The following is a 20319-nucleotide window of genomic DNA, read 5'->3' as shown; positions in this document are numbered from 1 at the left end:
CACAAGCCACATATGAAAAGGTTGAGCGAACAAGGCAAAAAGGAGATTAAGGAGTGACGTGACAGCAGTTTTCAAATACCTGAAAGGCTTGAGACATACAGGAGAGGGAGATCAACTGTCCTCCCTTGCCACAAAGTGTAAGACATGAAGACATGGGCTTCAACTGCAGCAAAGAGATTTAGATTAAATTTCAGAAAAGGCTTCCTTACTATCCGAACAGAAGGGCAATGGAACAGCCTGTCAAGGAAAGTTGTGAAATCTTATAGGTTCACAGATGCTAGGGTTGGAAGGGACCTCAACAGATCATCGAGTCCGACTCCCAGCCGAGGCAGGAAAGAGTGCTGGGGTCAGAAGACCCCAGCCAGATGCCTATCCAGGCTTCTCTTAAAGACCCCCAAGGTTGGGGAGAGCACCACCTCCCTTGCAAGCCCATTCCAAATTTTGGCCACCCTTACCACAAAGAATGGAGGTTTCAAAAAGAGGCTGGGAAGCCTTTTTTTCTGGGCTAATGTAGAAATGGTGCATCTTGAATTTGTGCAGAGGTTTGGCTTAGATAACCTTATGATGCTACGGCTAAGTACCTCTGTGCAGTGTATTTGTGCACCGGGGAGACCTCATGGGAATTTAAGGAAGAAACTGTGTTCAGGATGTTGTCAAGACCACTAGATGGTTTAGGCTTTATATATAATGTTGTAGCTCACAACACCAAAGGCTATGATGACACATATTTTATCTTTAGAAAATAGGTGATGGAAAAGCCATGTAGCACTGATAGCTTAGGGAGGTAAATGGAAGGCCTTAAACATCATTTTATTGACTTTTTAAATGTCTTACCCCTGAAACTCAGTAAGAGACCACAGGCCATGGGTTCTGTTTGGGCTTTCCCCCCCACATAGTTCTAACACCAATAAAACAAAATGCCCAGGGTGAATTGACTGCAGCATTGACCGTATGATAACTGGAGAGAGTGAAGTTTCCACACAGGTAATCAAAACAGTTAATCAAAACAACACAGTTGAACAACAGAAACAGCTGGCACTACATTGCCAGCAGGAAGTACACATTTTGAGAAAAGCTTGCATCCTCCACAGAAAAGAAATCAAAGAAATGACTCTGACAGAAGATTAATCTTCCATTGGGAGAAGGAAAGAACTAGTATGGCTCCTTTCTAGTACCTCACCCTGATGTTCCTCTGCATGGTTATATACAGCCTTACATTTTCTATGACCAGGTGAAGTTTAGGGCCAATATTTTCCAAAGACAGAGGCTTGTGGTCAGAACCTTTTGGGACAATGGGTGGAAGGCACAGCACAATCAGCTGGGAACCTGGCTGATTCCCTGACCAAAAGACAATTGGCTCAACCTCTCATGCCCAGAGACGCTCTTTGATGGCAGCCTAAGTCTATATTAGAAACTCAAGAGCAGTGGGTGGCTCTGCTACGGTGAGCAGTAGTCAGGAGCTGTGTGTAAGCAAGACCAAGGTAGCTTCTGAGATACCACAACGTTCTTTATGGCAAATTTGACTTGCTCCCGAAGTACTTTGTAATTGCCAGTGTTAAAAATACCCACTGCAAGGACTTTTTTACCTTGCTCCCTATGAAGATTATGGCAACTCATTGTTCCTCTTTCCTAGAACCTCTTTGTGGACAAAGGCCAGAAGTATTAAGCGTGGCATATAAGGAGTGTGACTTGTAGCTGCTTTATCCAGACAAGGCCCCTCACCTGGTGCAAGGTAGAATAGGACTAAAAGAAAAGAGAAAAGAAAAAAAATGTCCCAAATTCCAAGTCAGGCATTTTCCTGAGAGCTAAAAGCAGTTTTTTTTGCCGAGTACTTTGACAGAAATAAATGGTGTCAAGCATTTCCAACCTGTTTTTTTCTGAATGTAGAAAAACAAAATCAATACATTAGCGATTTCTATAAGAAATTACGTGTTTATGGCAAAATCAAATTGGGGTAAACTCTGCTAAAAGGCATGTTTCTAAATTGTCTCTAAGCTTCTTTTGGGGAAAATTCAAACACAAAACAAAATCGCGAAGCTTCTGAGAGATCCTAACAAACTTTCTAAGTATAATTTTTTTCCCTCTTATGAGGTTACCTCCTGTGACTGTATCAACAACGAAATAGTTTGTGTGTATTGGGAATGTGTAAAAGTGTAAAAGAGCACTATGCAGCCTCTGCAAATGCTAATTCTCTCATAGCTGCTTTTACCCAAGCATACATCCCACTAGAGCTTTATGATCTACTAGACAAGTGACTGTCTGTACCACAACATAAGTCATGTAATATTTGTAAGTCACAAGAGACCAGAGCCCTTTCTTGACAGAGTCAGACAGCCAGGTCAGCCTGTCACGGAGTTTGTGTCACCAAGAGCAAAACCCTACAGGTATAAACTGTCAGGGAGAAAGGCCTGCATGGAAATTAAAGGGCCTGCACTGAACAAGGGAGAGCAGTTCAAAGATCAGCTTTGTAAGCTTGAGAAGCACAGCCATGTTTAGGGTTGGGGCCTGATCTGTTATGCACAGGGCTAGGGCCATGGGCACAAAATGGTGGATGTCAGATTGGGCATGCTGGATTGGGCCCACAGACTGGATCCAGTCCACGGACCAACCCAGCACCAGTCATCCTGCCCATGGGGTGAAAATGTTGGTCACCATTGATCTAGTCTGTGAGTGTCAATGGGGGATCCTACAAGACCCCTAAAGAGCCGGTTTGTAACAAGCATCTATCTTCATGAACAAAAACAGGTGAGTGATACCGAAAATAACCACTTTAAAAAGCACAGAAGTCACTTGCAACAGGAACCATACACACCACACAAGATATGAAGATCTTAAAATAATACCCTGCAGGTTTAAAAAATGGATACCTGCTGAAAACACTCTTTATCACTTATTTTTGGAGGGTGGGGAAGTAATGGTGAGCAGAGTTTCTCTATAAAGCAAACTATTGGGAAATGATAATCACATGTTGTCTGTTATGCCAGAGAACAATGGGCGGGGTCACAGAATTTTTCAGTCTTTTCAGTAAAAAATACTTTATAGCTTTTCCCTGTATTTGTGCGGGGTTTGCCTGATGCTCTTAATACTGACCAGTTATTTATGATTAACAACTTAAATATGATTAATGTAAGTTTGCAAAACCGAGGTAGATTTTGCCAGGTATGCTCACAATAGAAACCCAAACATCATGTGTTCAGAATGCACTGAGCTAGGAAAAGAAGAAAGGTTTATAGTTACCTAAATACTTACTATATGGCTTTTTTTTAAATGCCCAGAGGTAAGTTAGCAGATACAACCCTTGTGTGGCAAATCTAAGGTGGCGAGGTTCAATTCTTTCCAGAAGCTGCCTAAAGCAAATCCCCAGTAGTTTAAATGCTTCAAACAAGAGGCTTGCAAATAAAGAACTGGGCTTGTCTCTCCAGGCTAGCTAATGGTTTATCTTTTGGAAGAAATAACAGCTCATGTATGTAAGAAAGGATGATTAATGAGTAGCTCCGCCCTTGCTTTAACTGGCCAAAAGTATGTCTAATTGCATGGACTGAAACTGGACAATATTAAAGCTATTTATCAAATCTCACCACCTCCCTAACAGCAGAGGAAAGCTACACTGTGTCCAGCCTCTGAATATTTAGCAGTGGCCATCACATAAACAGATCTGGCAGAAGGCAAGGCAGGGTGGCATCTTGGAAACTACCGTACCTGGTTCAGAGAGCTTTCATTGGCAAGAGCTACGTTGTCAGATAGTATGAGAAACACACTCCCTATGAGGGTGGGGTAGTTACCTGGCTAGTAAATTTTGTTATTTCTGTCAAAACAGTGTTTTTCATAATGTTAAGGAGTGATGTAGAAAAAGCATACCCAGTGTCCTACAGCAACTTTCCTTCTGGATGCTGAAAACAAGGACATTTTCCAAAAGACAGATTTAACTAAACATAGAAAAGCTAAGCTTCATGCTGTTTAAAAATACTTTGTGTGTGTGAGGCAGGGCCAGGCAGATAAAAGAAAAGTCTGTTTCTACCATATCAGTCACTAGGGGTGGGTGTCCATGAGTGTGGAGGGTGCATTGTGTCTCCCAGCACCAGGAGATCACACCAGCAATAGTCTCCTGGCTCCAGGGGACTGCCTAAACATGTAAATTAAAGCTGGATAGAAACCACCAATAAAGTTATAACACATTTTCAGGCGATAACTTTATAGCTGGTTGAACCTTTTAAAGGTGCAATAGTTAATCTCCACATGTAGCTGGTCTAAACTTATTGCGCAATTAACAAGTTAATTTTCCAATAGATATAATGTATAGAGGGGGCCTAACGTGCACTCATTCCACTTCCATTCTTCACAAACTTGCACCTAAAGGCTGGGACATTTTTATGAAGGTGCCATCTTCTGTCAGTAGTATATAGGTTCACCGCCCTTCACTGCAAATATGACAGGTGGGCTGGACCGGAAGGCCCACCCCTTAGTCCCACCCCCTTTCCCCCTGTATGGTGTGTGGCACCACCAGCCCTGCCCCTGACCCCCAGTCACATGGTGTGTGACACCAGCACCAAATGGTCCATGACATCAGAAGGACAGCCCATGCAGACCCCCAAAGCCCAACCACTCATGCTGCAAGAACCACCCTAGATCACGTGGTGCAGTTATGGCCTATCAGGTCCCACACTAATCTAGTTCGCCCGCCAGAGCACAGGTGTGGTCTATGGGGTGGCAGGGTGGTGGTATGACTCCTCTCACAACCTGCCTCACCACTCCCAACCAAGTGGCAGAGGTTTCAGAGGCCTCAGACCTCCCAAGAACGATGCTGAACCAATTGGAATGAGTAGAGGGGGTAGGATTTGGGTGGCAACCCCACCATGTCTATCTGCTTTCCCAAACGACCCCTCTGTTTATCTGAGACTGTGCTAAGGCAAGCAGGGGCAGATATGGAGTCTTTCACAATGCCTGTAGGCCCACTCACTACAACCCCAAGATGGCTTTATAGAAAGCGTTACCGTAGAATTAGTTTTGAGGAGAAGACATGGCCCCTTGCCCAGAGACTCTTTGACATGACTGACCCTGTTCGGGAAGATCCAATGAACAGTCAAACGGAGGAGGCCCAGACCCTTGAAGCAGACATTGAGAATTTGGAAGAGGGTACCTTTGTGCCAGAGCCTGTATGTGAAGTAGAGGTCATCGCAGAGGAGAGACCGGTGAGAGACCGGTAAGAGCCTTGGAGCATGTTTGTGGGGGCACTTGGGTTTTCAGGATATTGGTATGGGTTCACTCCATGGCACGTGTGTTTGGAAGGACTGATTAAACAGCAGCTAACTAACTAAGTTGTTTATTTGAACTCCTTTGCAGTTAGATGAAGCCTGTTTAATGACTCCAGAAAACCTAATCACCAGTACACAAGAAGGAGGTGTATGCTTTTGCAGAGAACAAAGACCAGATGAGCCTGAAGAGTTTAGAAGACAGCTAGGAATTGAATCAACATAAGCTATTACATCACACGAACGTAAAGTTTTTATGAAGTCTCTTGTTCGCGTTTTCTTTTATGGCATAATGAAACTTGTCCTTGTTCAACAAGGACAAGTGCAGAGTGCTGCACCTGGGGAGAGGGAACCAGCATTATGGTTATAGGTTAGGGGCTGGCCCTCTCAGCAGCACACAGGCAGAGAGGGATCTTGGAGTCAGGATTGACTCCAGGATGAACAGAAGTTGCCAATGCGATGAAGCAATAGGCAGAGCCAACCGCACCCTTTCATACATCAACAGGGGCATCGCTAACAGGTCCAGATAGGTCTTGCTCCCCCTCCATGTGGTGCTGGTCAGGCCACGGCTGGAGTACTGTGTCCAGTTCTGGGCGCTGCACTTCAAGAGGGATGTGGAGAACCTGGAGAGGGTCCAGAGAAGGGCCACTCATATGGTTGAGGGCCTCCATGGCCGGTCCTATGAGGAGAGGCTGAGGGACCTAAATCTCTTCAGTCTCCGCAAGAGGAGACTGAGGGGGGATCTTGTGGCTGCCTACAACCTTATCAGAGGCCAGCAGCAGGGACTTGGGGAAAGTCTGTTCACCAGGGACCCCCCTGGAGTCACCAGGAACAATGGCCACAAGCTGAGGGAGGAAAGGTTTAGGTAGATATTAGGAAGAACTACTTCACTGTAAGGGTGGCCAGAGCCTGGAATAGGCTTCCCAGCAAGGTGGTGCTCTCACCTTCCCTGGAAATCTTCTAGAGGAGATTGGATAGGCACCTGGCTGGGGTCTTATGACCCCTGCCACCCCCAGTGCTGCTTCCTGCCTATGGCAGGGGGTCGGACTCAATGATCTGTCTAGGTCCCTTCTGACTCATTGATTCTATGATTCTATGAAATACTGCTTGAGGAAGAGACTTTTTGACCTATGCTGAGGGTACACATTTGACCTAGGGGGTCAAGAAGCCCACGAATGTATTACTTGGTTAGATGAAGACATAAACCAAATAATTCGGGAACTTTGCCAAGAAATGTGTTGATAGCATTTTCAATGCCGTTATAACCATTGGGTTTGCCAGGAACATTCTCAGAATTACTGAGAAACATTTAATTCAGGTTAGAGAGCTTCTAAACACTGTGTATTCTGCAGAAGATCCTAATGCTGCCCTTCATGATTTGATCACTGAGGAACATAAAACACTCATACCCCATATCGAATGCTTAATTGGTACTAGAGATTATAAAACCCTGCTTAAGAGAAGGGCTTAGCAAAAACTGCTTAAAATGGGGTGGGGTGGGGTTATATCTTTTGCTGATCTTGGTGGGAGGGTGGGGGATGTGAGGTTGTAAAGCACATCAACAGTTTTCTACAGCTAATGTACATTAGCATTTGCTTTAGTGTCTTGGATCTCTAATCACATACAGATAGGATTTTTTGTAAAGCTAAAACCAATGAGACTTAATGGTCACTAGAAATGATTAAAAAAAACCCTTCTAAGGAGGAGGCGTAACAAAATAAACTAGTAAATATTGTAAAAGTTTTGATGGAAATAAAGACTGAATTTAAAAATATATATTCTCACAGCTTTTGTATGGGAGGGGTGTGGTGAGGGTGGGTGTTATAAAGATAAACCAGACCACAAAAAAAGACTATTGCGTTCAGAGCTCTTCTTGTTTTAAGAACTAAAGGAGTTATCTTTTACCAAAAGACCAGCTGTAAAGATAAGGCTGACAAGGCTTAATGGTCACAGGAAATGATAAAAAACACTTCTTACAAGAAGGTTTAACAAAAGAAATCAGTAAATATTATAAATGTTTTTGATGGAAATAATGACTGAATTTTAAAAACATATATTCTCATAGATTGTGTATGGTATGGAACGGCGGGTGTGTGTCATAAAGATACACCAGATCAAAATAAATAAATAAAAGCTGACCAGTGTGTCCAGAACTCCACATATTTTAAGACTAAAGAGATGTTGTCTTTTAGTGGTAACTATTTTAATATGGTTATATTTTACTTTATACTTACGCTATTTTCCTTAATCTCTTATTTAATTTTTTAATACAGAGGACTTACTTATTGTATCATTTCATTTATATTACAGAGAGCTTATCAGGTGGGGAAGCCCCATGCAATTTTACCACAGCAAGGTAAAAATTATTTTAAAATGGTGTGTTATTTGTGGCTGTGTTACTATAATCACACTAAGTTATAACAACTGTTTGTAACTCTTTGTTTTCCAACAGAACCTGTTCTTCTAAAACAGAAAAGCAGAACAAGCACATACAGTCACATTTTTATCCAGTAGTAAAGGGTAATTTTTCTGAAATCAGCTTCTGAAACTTTGTGTTTCTTGTGGGAGGAGAAGTGGTGTGTAGGGGTGTTGCAGTGCACGCGGGTGCCCTATGCCTAAAAGCATAAATGGCAGGAAAGACCCCTAGTGGTGAGAAGGGGGAGGCTCAACTGCCAGTCACCAGGACAGCACAGGTGCTGGTTGCCAGGGAAACCAAGGGGGTCAGCTGACAGGAAGGGGCAGGGCTTGGCCCCTTCTTAAGCCCAAGCATAAGGCCAGGAGAGGAGTTCCCCTCCGGCGGGTAAGGAGTGGGGAGCTTGGCCAGTACGCAGGGAAAGGGGAAAATAGACTACAGGAGCATCCCCTGGTTGCGGCTGAGTGGAAGTATTTTTCCGGTAGGGACAGAACATGGATTTTTGACCGGGTGTTTTAGTTTATGTTGTAGCCCAGGGACTTTATGTTTTGTGTTTACTATTTAACCGGAGGACCGGGTGAGGCTATTAGGGGTGGAGGAGGCCTCATAGGGATGCCACGGTAGCGTGGGGTCTCCTGGCGCCGGAGAGGGTGCAGCATTGTTTGGGGGCGCATTGGCCCCGGCCCTGAAGCCCCAGAGCAAGAGTGGGCAGCGAGAAGCCCCAGAGCGAGAGGAGGCAGCAGGGAGTTCCAGAGCGAGGGGGGGCAGCAGGGAGCCCCAGAGTGGGAGGAGCCAGAGCGAGAGGTGGCAGCAGGGAGCCCCGGAGCCAGAGGAGGCAGCAGGGAGCCCCAGAAGTAAAGAAGAGGGCCAAGGCATAGGGCAAACCATGTCAAGTACCATCTGCGAGGCTTGGGCTGTGGTGTAGGGGAGGAAAAGGAGCTGCAGGTAGCGCCCCCTGACACCGGGCATATAAAGTGGGCAGCCTCCTGCTAATTACATCACTCAATCAATTAAGATCAAGGCATGGCGGGCAAGTAAGCAGGCGGTTAGCCCAAGACGGGAAGGCGGAGTCACCAACAGAAAGGCTTCAGTGCGCTAGACCTGTTACAAAGGGGTTAAGCAAATTTTAAATTTGTAGTGTGTGAGGAAAGTGAATTCTCAATGCTGAGATGTAAATTTTATATTTTCTAAGTGATCACACACACCACTCCCGAAAAAGAGTGGGGGCATGGGCAGATAACTCTAAAAGCACAAGCAAAAAACCCCAGAAATGCTCAGCCTGCAGATCATACCACCCAAGGATCAGAAGACCACCAGGACAGAACAGAAGGGTATGATTCCTCGGAGGAAAACAAGCCACATACCTCTGAGAGAGCCATATGTAATTCATACCCCCAAAACAGGTGATCTGGACCCTTTGAATAAGAAACCCAGGACTGATTGCTCACACAATTTAGAGAAAGAGGAGAGTCTTTCTCCTTTTTGGAAAGATCATGATTATTGTGAAAAATAGAGAGTGGATTTTCAGGGTGGGTATAAACAACTTGTCTGAAAAGATCATGATTACTGTCAAACAAAGGGGGGATTTGGGGTGATACTGGCAGACGTATACATCTCAGAACGAGTGTGCAGAGCGCCTTGAAAGATCATGATTACCACCAGAGCAAAAGGGTAAATTTTACTCCGAGAGGAGGTAGTCTGTGTAACTCGGACAGCAGGCATGATCTGTATCATAAGAGGGGGAGTCATGGTAAAAGTGGGGGTAAGAATGGGTGGAAAACCAGCAAGTAGCTCACGGGGCGAAAATCAAGGGCCTGGTTAAAGAGGAGCATGGGGAAGGTTAAACACTGATTGAGGAAAGAAAAAAAAAGAGATCCCCTAGGGATCCCTCAAACACTTCTCCTCCTTCCAGCCCTGACCCTTCACCAGGACCCCCAGAGCCAGAGATAGAGGGTGGAGAATATGGTTTAGGAAGCCCATTACAGGGTCCCTCAAATGTACCCCAGCCTCCCAGACCTGACCTTTTACCAGGACCCACAGAGCCAGGGAGGGGAGATGGTGACTATGATTTAGGAAGACCATTAGAGGGTCCTTCAAATGTTCCCAGACTACCTAGGCCTTCCCCACCACCAAGACCTGGAGGGTCAGAGGGTTGGGATAATGAATCTGGTATAGAAGACAGTTTAGAGGACCCCTCAAGTGCCCCCTGGTCTCCTGAGTCATCACAGGATGCTTTACCGGATGTACATATGGTGTGCGTGAGAAGGCAAGAGTGGTCTGTACCAGGTTTGGATGCATGAGGTACACTGAGGAGTTCTGTTTTGTGAATCTGGAGCATGTGCCGTTACACGTGGCATACGAAGCCATAACCCGAGGGGTGGACAAAATTGTAGCAGAGCTCCGACAGAGATTCACAGGCAATGACTACGCACAGTTACGTATTCAGGCAGATAACATGGCAAACTGTTTATACTCTCTAGCTATTAATTTAAACAAGATGACCCCGAGCTGTTTTTAGAGTGGTTCAGTAACCTGTTCCAAAGCCAAAGAGAAATATTGCACATTTTGCCTGGTTGTGTCATTGTGAGAGGCTGGGGAGGTGGAAGCCATAGAGTTATAAGCTCTATCCCCTATTCCCAGATCATTACTAAAAAGAGGAAGTATTTAATTGACTTGAATACCTATGATCTATCCTGTGCTTTGCAGGCAGTCTATTGGTTGTTACAAAACATTGAGGGGCCAGAGATGTCAAGCAGCTAGATGGTGCCAAAGAACTGCATAGGGAATTAGGCATGTCTATGTATCAATAGGCTATGCTCCATCAAGTACCTTTGTTTGAAGACCTTGAACAGGTTAACATTCACACAGTGATGCATAAGGAAAAAATTGTGTGGAGTTTATTTAAAACACAGGACACACCCAGATACCCCGACACCTGTTTTCTTCTGCTACATGGTAAACATTATTATGGTATTTTGGATGTGAAAAAGGTGTTTGGCACGAGAAATTATTGCAATCTTTGTCAGACATTGTACAGCCATAGCCACACGTGCAGGTTCTGATGTCGTCTTTGCCTGAGCACAAACTCCTCTGAAAACGTGGGCAGGACACAGAGGTGCCCTAATTGTAAGCTGTTCTGTCGTTCCAAAGAGCGCTTACAAAGGCACGTGGCCCTGGCCTCTGAAAAACAGATTGAAAGTCGGACTAAAACTGTGCGATGAGTGTAAATCTTACGTGGACAAAAAGCACGAGTGCAAAGGGCGGCAGTGCAAACAGTGTTATAGGAAAATCACAGCTGTAAACAAACATTGGTGCTTTATGCATCAGATTAAAGAGCCTGAAGAAGGCGAGGGGTGCATTTTTTATGATTTTGTGCAGGAGATGCCGATGCATGTGCCCAACTACATTTTTGCAATAGAGCTAAAGATAGGGGGAAAAAAACCTCAGAACGCCGCCGGCAACCCCCCCCTAGAGTCTTGTAAAGCTAAGCCCAAAAAGCCAGAAAGCACTTTCATAGATTTCATAGACATTAGGGCTGGAAGGGACCTCGGGAGATCATCGAGTCCAGCCCCCTGCCCAAAGGGCAGGAAGTCAGCTGGGGTCATAGGATCCCAGCAAGATAAGCATCCAATTTACTCTTGAAGGTGTTCAGTGTAGGTGCTTGAACCACCTCCGATGGCAGACTGTTCCAGACCTTGGGGGCTCGGACAGTAAAGAAATTCTTCCTTATGTCCAGCCTGAAACGGTCTTGCAGGAGTTTGTGACCGTTCAACCTAGTCATCCCTTGGGGTGCTCTGGTGAACAGACGTTCCCCCAGATCCTGGTGGTCACGCCTGATAAACTTATAGGTGGCCATCAGATCACCCCTGAGCCTGCGCTTTTCCAGGCTAAAGAGTCCCATGGCTCTCAGCCTATCATCGTAAGATCTGTTTTCCTGACCTCTGATCAAACTTGGGAGTTTAAGGGCGAAGAGTGTCAGTCTGAGTTTATTAAGGTCTCTATGGATAAAAAGTTCAAGGACTATACCTTCATAGCTCACAACGCCAAAGGCTATGATGGTTACTTCGTTGTCAGCCAGTTATTGAAGGAAAAAATGGGTGTGAAACTAATCACTCAGGGTGGTAAACTCATGTGCATAGAAGTGACCAGACCAAGTGATCTGTTTCATAGATTCTTTAAACTTTTTGCCAATGAAACTTAGCAAGCTTCCACAAGTGATGGGGTTTGAAGGATGAAAAGGTTATTTCCCACATTTTTTTAACACAGCAGAAAACCAAAATTACGTGGGGCCTCTCCCAAAGAGGGAGTATTATTGCATTGAAAATATAATGTCCGGTGAGAAAGGACAGTTTTTAGAATGGTATCAGAATAACCATGATAAGACCTTTGACCTGCAAAAGGAGCTGGTCTATTATTGCCAGAAGCACATAAAAATTTTGAAAGAGGCCTGCTGCCTCTACAGGGATGAGATTATGAAAATGACATGGCGGGTAGACCAAGTGAAAGTAGATGGTGAACTCCAAAATGTAGGACGCTGCATAGATCATTTCCAGTACATCACGATGGCCTACGTCTGCATAGCCATGTACAGGTTTATGTTTTTGGAACCGCAGATCATAGTGCTTCTCCCCCTGGGACAACTATCAGAGACAGAAAAAGAAGTTTTCAACCCCATCTATTCAGCGGCTAATGTACATTTTGGAGAAAGAAAATATTCAAATTCAACATGCTTTACAGGGTAGGGAATTTCAGGTAGGCCCCTATTGTTTAGACGGCTATGCCAACATTGATGACAAACCTAAGGCGTTTGAATTTAACGGATGCTTTTTCCACAGTTGTGTCACTTGCTACAATGAGAAAGACAAGAACCTGTTGATGGGGACCACCTTTGGGTTTCTGAATTATCAGGCATTGCACAAGACTGATTATCTCAAGAGAGAGGGGTTTACCGTTAGGGTTAGGTCTTCCATGTTTTTGGCTACATTTTGGATTTCTGTTTTTACATGGAATTGAGTAATATCTAGCCCTCTTCCCAAAAGAGATACAGCTTTCCTGAAAGGGGCAACAGAATAGTCCTTTCATGCGCTAGTGTTAAATTTCATAGATGTTCCAGGATATCTGAGGAAGGCACGTCCAACCTGCTCTTTGTATTAATTTCTAAAACAGCCCATTCACTGCAATTTGAGGGGTTTTCACTCTGCTTTGATTTTTGGAATTCCAGTGCATTCTGGGAACACAGATGCAGGTTGGTGACTGTGTTGCCAAATTAAAATGAAGTATGTCTGTTCCATTCCGTCTCTGTTTCGGTAGTGACAGTATCCATGTGATATTTATTCAGAGGGACATAATACAGCTTATCATATGTGATCATGATCATCTTCTTGTTCCTTTGGCAAATAAAGACACAATGTAACACGAACACAAGAGCCCCCACATACTGTTTGTTTTGGTGTCTGTATACAGATGGCATTTAAAGGAAGAGATTCTTCAATACTGTGATCAGAGAACAACCACAAAACATTGGCTAATTCCTCACCATTAGAAAAGGTGGGAGAGCTAATAGAGATTTAAGACAAACTTTCTACCCATGGAACTGTAGCTTGTGATCACTTTCCATGGTTCAGGTTGACTCACTATAACTTTATGTGGACATAGCTACATTTCTTACCTACAAAGAACATTTTGAAAGGGATGTCCTTGTTGATGCCACTCCAAATATGTGGGCACTGAACTTCCATTAATCCTATGTTCTAGATACTTTGAAAATCCAAGATTTTAACAAACACCGTTGTAAAGTTCCGTGAAAACCCCAGTGCCGGGCTTTCTGGGTAAAGTGATATAAAATCCCTATCGCTCAGTTTTCCTGCCAAAAAAGATAATGATTTTCTTTTATATTTAAATGATGCAGAGTTGAGAGACTTCCACTCAACTACTGAATTTATTAGCACACTCCAACCATTGCATTAGAAATCACCTCTTCAAATTTCATTTCTTTTCTCTGCTACAACTTGTTTTAGTGATATATACCATGCCCTGCTAAGAGTTAACTTTGTGTAATTCTTCAGGTTAAAAAGAACCAACAATAGACTCAGACCTATACACCTACATCGGTATACAGGTCTTTGCTCCTTGGTTCCATTATGAATATTTCATAGTAAACATCTGTTTGTAACCTTTGCCAAATGCTCCTTTTGTTTCTGATTGTCCCATATGTCTTTCCTTTCTAAAATGTACCATGGATTGCTTTATTTTAAAACTGTCCCCACAAACCATTTTCCACACAGCAGTTTGCTAGGGTAATATCAAAAGTGCTAGAGATAGTTTGTGAGAACTTTCATAAGTAGGGCTAAGGTTCAGAAGGACCTAGACATATTGGAGAATTGGACCAAAAGAAATCTCATGCAATTCAATAAGGACAAGTGTGAAGTCCTGCACTTAGGACAGAACAATCCCATGCACTTGTACAGACTGGGGACAGCAGCTCTGCAGAAAGGACCTGGGGATTAAGGTAGACAGTAGGCTGAATATGAGTGAAAAACGTGCTCTTGTTGCCAAGAAGGCTAATGGCATACTGGGCTGCATTAGTAGGAGCATTGCCAGGAGATTGAGGGAAGTGATTCTTCCCTTGTATTTGGGACTGGTGAGGCCATATCTGGACTACTGTGCCCCGTTTTGTGCCCACCACTACAGAAAGGATGTGGACAAATTGGAGTCCAGTGGAAGGCAACAAAAATGGATAGAGGACTGAGGCACATGACTTATAAGGAGAGGCTGAGGCAAGTGAGCTTATTTAATCTGGAGAAGAGAAGACTGAGGGGGATTTATAGCAGCCTTCAACTACATGAAGGGTAGTTCCAAAGAGGATGAAGCTGGGCTGTTCTCAGTGGTGGCAGATAAAAAAACAAGGAGCAATGGTTTCAAATTGCAGCAAGGGAAATTTTGGTTAGATATTAGGAAAAACTCTCTCATGGGGAGGGTGGAACGGGTTACCCAGAAAGGGTGTGGAATCTCCATCCCTGATGTTTTTAAGACCTGGGTAGACAAAGCCTTGGCTGGGATGAGACAGTTGGAGATACCCCTGCTTTGAGCAGGGCGTTGGAGTAGATGAACTCCTATGGTCTCTTCCAACCCAAATTTTCTATGATTCAATTATTCGATAATAGGTAGAAGTGTGCCACTTGTTGCCAATAAGGTTAACAACCTTGAAGCATCAGGTGGGTAGTAAAACACTGGAACAGGTTACCCAGAGAGGTTGTGGAAGCTCCATTCTTGGAGGTTTTCAAAACCTGGCTAGACAAAGCTTTGGCTGGGGTGATCTAATTGGGGATGATCCTGCTCTGAGCAGGGAGTTGGACTAGGTGACCTCCTGTGGTCCCTTCCAATCCTAGCTTTTTATGATTCTATAGAACATTTGACACCGACTGTTGTGCAGACTTATGGCCAGGCCATAAAAAAATGTCTATTGCTGTTAAGAGGCATTTCAAATGCCAGTCGTATTTGGAGACCTGCTGAGTATCTACTAAATCCACCTGCGGTTCCACATCTACTTTTTAAATATCTGTCATGTTTCCTTTAACGCAAATCTGTGCCAGCTTTTATAAGGTTTAAGTCTCCTGGCCTAAGGTTGATACCTGTCTTCTATTCAAACCTCAACTATGTTCTTACTCTGCTTCAGAAGTGTCCATCCCTGTAAATTTCTCCACTTCCATAACAGGGTAATGCATTTTATTTTAACAGATCCTCCTTTGTAGACACAACTAGTAGCTGGATCATTATTTGCTGATATGAGTATGCACCCCCTGTATTCATCCCTGGAGGTCACCTTTGTCTTACAGCCTGGAAATGTTTTATATTTGCTTAAACTCTGCTAAACTCTATATTTGCTTAAAGTCATATTTCGTATACACCCCACTTAAACCATTACCAAAACCTTGTAACCTAAACTGTAATAGGGTACTCTGATTCTAAACCAGGGGTTGGAAACCCCTGGCACATGTGCCAGAGCATGGCACACAAAGGCATCTTGCTTGGCATGCCACAGCTGGCCCAGGCTCTGGGCAGCTGCTGTTGGGCACCAAGTCCAGGGCTACTCACAGCAGGGTGAAAGCCCTGCAGCAAGCAGTCTGGACTCCATGGCAAGCAGCAACTGCCCAGACCTCTGGCTGGATGTGGCAGCAGCTGAGAAGTTGCAAACAGCTGCACCAGGCTCTGGAGCTCTGGCACCAGCAGCAGCTGCACACATGCCTGAAGGTGCAAGGCAGGGAAGGGGCTGAGGCAGTGCAACCCTGGCCCCTCCCCCATGGTTCACCCAGAGGCGCGTGTGCAGCTGCTGCCAGCAATGAGTCAGGTCAGTGCTCCACAGGCCTTGGTGCAACTGTTTCAGCCTCCCTGCCAGCTGCTGAGAACCGCCCAAGTAACATGGAGGGCAGCAGGGGCTTGCCAAGAGCTTGGGCGAGCTGTGGCAGGTGGCTGGGAGGCTGCAAGCCACTGCACTGGGGTCTGCAGAGCTCCTGCTGGCAGGGAACGGACTGGGGTAGCACTGCCCTGGTGCCATTTGCATTGAGACGCGTGTGCAGCCGCCACTGGCCATGGAGCTAGACCAGGGCTCTGGACACTGGTATAACTGTTTGCAGCCTGTCCACCACCTGCTGCAAGTAGCCCAGGCTCCATGGATGGTGATGGCTGCATGCACAACTCAGGGCGCGTGGCGGGGAAGGGCCCAGAGCAGCACAACTTCCCCTTTCCCACTGTCCACCTGGACGCGTTCATGCACTTGCCACCAGCAATGAAGATTGGACACCTCACAGATTGGACCACAACCCATCTGCCCCGGCATGCCAAATCAAAGCATGGGTTGAGGTTGGGCCGTTTTTGGCACTCTGGCCAAAAAAATGTTACTGACCCTTGTTTTAGACTAAGAGTATTCAGACAGAGAGTTATACTGAGATAACTATAGAGCTTTCACTCAAGTCTACTGCCCTGTTTAGATAAGCTCTTAGTCTAAAAATGTGGAACAAGAAATCAACACTTGAGTCTCTGTCATTGTCACATAGTTGCTTGGAACAGGTCACCCTGAAGCAAAGTTGGTTTTATGTTTTTAACAGATCTATTCAGTTCTTAAGCAACTCTATCAAATTTACTTGATTCCAAGATGAGCCCCTGCCCCCATTTAAGATGGGGGGAAAAAGCCCCTCATCTTGGACTCAAGTAAGGGGTGACAGGGGCCAGGCAGCTGCTGTACCTCTGGCTCCAGCTCCAACCATAGGTCGGGATGTAGCTGCAGCTGCTACCTACCTCCTGCCACCTCTGCATCCCCTACCACTCCTCCCATGCAGCCTCAAGCCCTTGCCACCCTCTGGCACCTCTCCCCATGCCACTTCTGCCCTCCTGCCGCACCCCACCTTGGCAACAGCCAGCTCTGTCCCTGCAGCAGCCTGGACCACAGAGCACAGCCACAGCATGGCCATCTCCACACCACTGCTACAGGGCCAGACTAGGGCCATGCTCCTGTGACCCTGATGGTGCCAGAGCAAAGGTAAGGAGGAAAGGGAGGAGCAGGCAGGAGCTGTATGGTTGTGGGGAGGAGAGATGTGGGAAAGAGGGGCAGAGACCTGAAGCTGGTGAGGGATGAGGGCAGAAGTGGCACAGAGAGGAGAGAGGTGGGGACGACCTGAGGCTGAGGAGGGAGGGGCAGGCACAATGAGATTTAAGTGTGGGGGAAGCAGATGGCAAGCTGCTTGCTTCCCCCATCATCTCCACACTGTCTGCCCTCTACCAGCTGCCTGCCACTGCTCCCTCCACCTGCCCCTACCATGTGCTCTGTCACTGTTTCCCCCACTGCCAGTCCCTCCACCACCCGTCCCATTACTGCTCCCTCACTGTCTGTCCTACAACTGCTTGCAGTAGTGAGGGAAATGAATTTAAGATAATCCTACAATAATTAGATTCTAAACATGGAAAAGTATAACAAATGTATACATTTTCCATGTACAGAATCTAATTACTGGGGGGGTCTCTTAACTTAAGAGACCCCCCCAGGTAAATATGATAATACCTAGTTCCCACAAGCATGCTAAGTGTTCTAAAATATACTTTATGTAAATTAAATATACTGGGAAATAGCTAAATGATTTCCATAATATTTCAATATTTTACTATGATTAGCTACATTCTTATGATTAGCTCTCTTATTATTACAACAAAATCAAGAGTTTATGCTACAGTAACATTATCACTTGCAAGAATCAAGGGTCAAATTTTTAATCACCCCATCTCCTTTCTTCTAATCATGGATAATTTTGAATGTCAATTTAAAATGATAGGATAAGAACTGTCAACTTCATTCTGCTTTCATTTACACCTATCACGCAGGTTGCAAGAGAGATGAGAACAACAGCCTTATTTGCATAATGAAACTGTGAAATCTCATACTTATTCTATCACTCTGGCTTCTATATTCAGATCAAGAGATCTCTTTTCCTAACTGCAAAAATCAGTCTGGGATCTGACAGTGAAGCTGACTTCTTTCTGGCTCATGCTTCTCTATTGAAAATAAAGTTTCTAAGGCTAGAATTTACTTTACAAATGGATGTATTCCATCTACTGTACTAACAGTGGTACCATTTGCTTTTGTCTCTGAGAAAAGAAACAATAAATTGTAGAGAAATTAGTAAAATGCAACATCTGTCTGAGGGCCATTAATTCTGCACTCATTATTTACACACAAATTGAATGTGTGTGTGCAGATCTAAGCACCTGTACCTTTGGAAGGTGAACTAGAAGGTGGGATCTGAGACCAGCCGGAAATATATTGCTACAGATAGTGCTTTAAAAAATGATTAAGATGGGCCGCTGCATGAGATGCTGACTGTGTAGTAACCAGCATTACCGCACAGTAGCATCCCCATACAGTTTCCTGGTGATGCTGACTGTGCAGTAGCTCATTACTACTATGCAGTAGCATCACATTGTGGTTCATGCCGTGTGATGCTACTTGCAGTAGTAATGAGCTACTGCGCAGTAAGTGTCTTGTGTAGATGCAGCTGGGTAGTCCTAGTCCCAAAGGGTTTACAATCTAATCACACAAGTTCATACTTATGCAAATCATCCTGAATCAAACAAGTAATCCTACTGAGGTCACATGACTAGGAACTACAAGAATAGATCTGGATAGTTATGGTAAGGAGAAGTCATTTTTTGACAACAATGTGTTTTGGTAAAAATACTCTTACAATATGCTAATACAATGGCTGGTCCTAATAGAGTCCTGATTCACATCAGGATTTTGGCTACTACAACACTACAAATTAACAATAACAGCCATTTTGCACTTGAGCCACTGCTTAATGGCCCCAGTGGAATTTCTGAATATGCAAAGCAGGCAAGATTTGGGCTACTTCTGGCTACATAACATGTTCTGAGTAACCTGAACAATTAAAGCTAAGCACCTATTCTGGCATGATATGTCTAAACATGCAATTCATGCACCTGAATAAACTGGTGCAGTTTGCACTGGAGTTTATTGTTCCCAGGTGCCGTATTTGCATGTGGCTGCAGCTGGGACTGCAGCATGATGAGCTGGGGCAGAGCAGCCCTGCCTAGCAGGAGGCCCCAGAGGTAAGCCTGCCAGCCCAGGGCTGCTTAGACCCAGCTTATCATGCTGTAGAGGGGCTGACTGGGGCACAAGGGTGCTTCAGTGTGGGGCTAGCTGGCAGACAGTCCCTGCACTGAAACACCCTCATGCTGCAGCCATCCTGTTAGTATCTACACATGCATTGTGGCAGAGTAAATCACTTTGCTGTAGGATAGAACTTGTGTCTGGCAGTACTATCCTATGGCAGAGTTAATTATTTTACAATGTCCTAATAGCACCACATGTGGAGACAGTGACATTTTACTGCAGAGCTAATAAGTCAACTGCACAGTAAACGTCATGTGTAGACATGCCCACAGGTACTTGCTGCTGAATGTAGGGCTGCTGTAGCAGGGCACTGGGATGTGCCTGCTCTTTTAAGGTGAGAAGGAAGAGCTAATGAAGGACTCACCTGACTGGAAGACGGCTCAGGCTGGAACTAGATAAGCCTAGAGCTGGCACTGGTCAGGTAGCCTTTCCCTAGCAACCAAGAGGTGAGTTTGGGCTGAACAACTCTGAAAGCCTGGAAACAGAGGCAAGTGTCTTGGACTGAGAAAGATGGGGTTTACAGGCATGTGGTCTTTGTTTGTGTTAAACCTCTGGAGGGACTGAAGTGTCTGCCAGAGGGCAGTGATGTTTCTTGTTTTTAAGTTATGCTGGTAGTTTAGCCTTGAGCCCTGCTGGGGCAGGTCCAAGGTCTAATTAGAAAACTGGCAACCCAGGTAGGCCCAGCCATGGGTCCCAGAGCCTATAAAAAGGCTGAGACTGAAACCAGAGGGTCCAAGAGCCCAGCAAAGGGTTGAGTTGGGCCAGAAGGTCCATGACTCCAGAGCGAGCCAAGCTGGATTAGAGGGTCCAAGTTCCTGGAGAAAGGGCTGTGTATGGGAGCTAGGGGTCCAAGAGTGCAAGGGGAGACTGGGGAAAGGACCAGGAGGTCCAAAGACCCAAGGAGGCTGAGTGTATACACAGTTACATTAATGAGAGACAAGACCCAGGAGCCATGGGGCACAGTATAGGGGAGGTGA

General features: G+C 45.1%; 1 protein-coding gene across 1 annotated transcript in view; it reads right to left on the bottom strand.

The window, feature by feature from the left end:
- KCNK13 (potassium two pore domain channel subfamily K member 13) overlaps positions 1-20319 on the bottom strand; it is a 157820-nt gene that overhangs the window by 31076 nt on the left and 106425 nt on the right. The gene's annotated exons all lie outside the window — the stretch shown is intronic.

The sequence above is a fragment of the Crocodylus siamensis genome, chromosome 2, assembly GCF_052110815.1.
Source record: "Crocodylus siamensis isolate JL-2025a chromosome 2, ASM5211081v1, whole genome shotgun sequence".
Classification (NCBI taxonomy): domain Eukaryota; kingdom Metazoa; phylum Chordata; order Crocodylia; family Crocodylidae; genus Crocodylus; species Crocodylus siamensis.
Note: the sequence above shows the minus strand (reverse complement) of the source record. Positions and strands in the feature narration are given on the sequence as shown.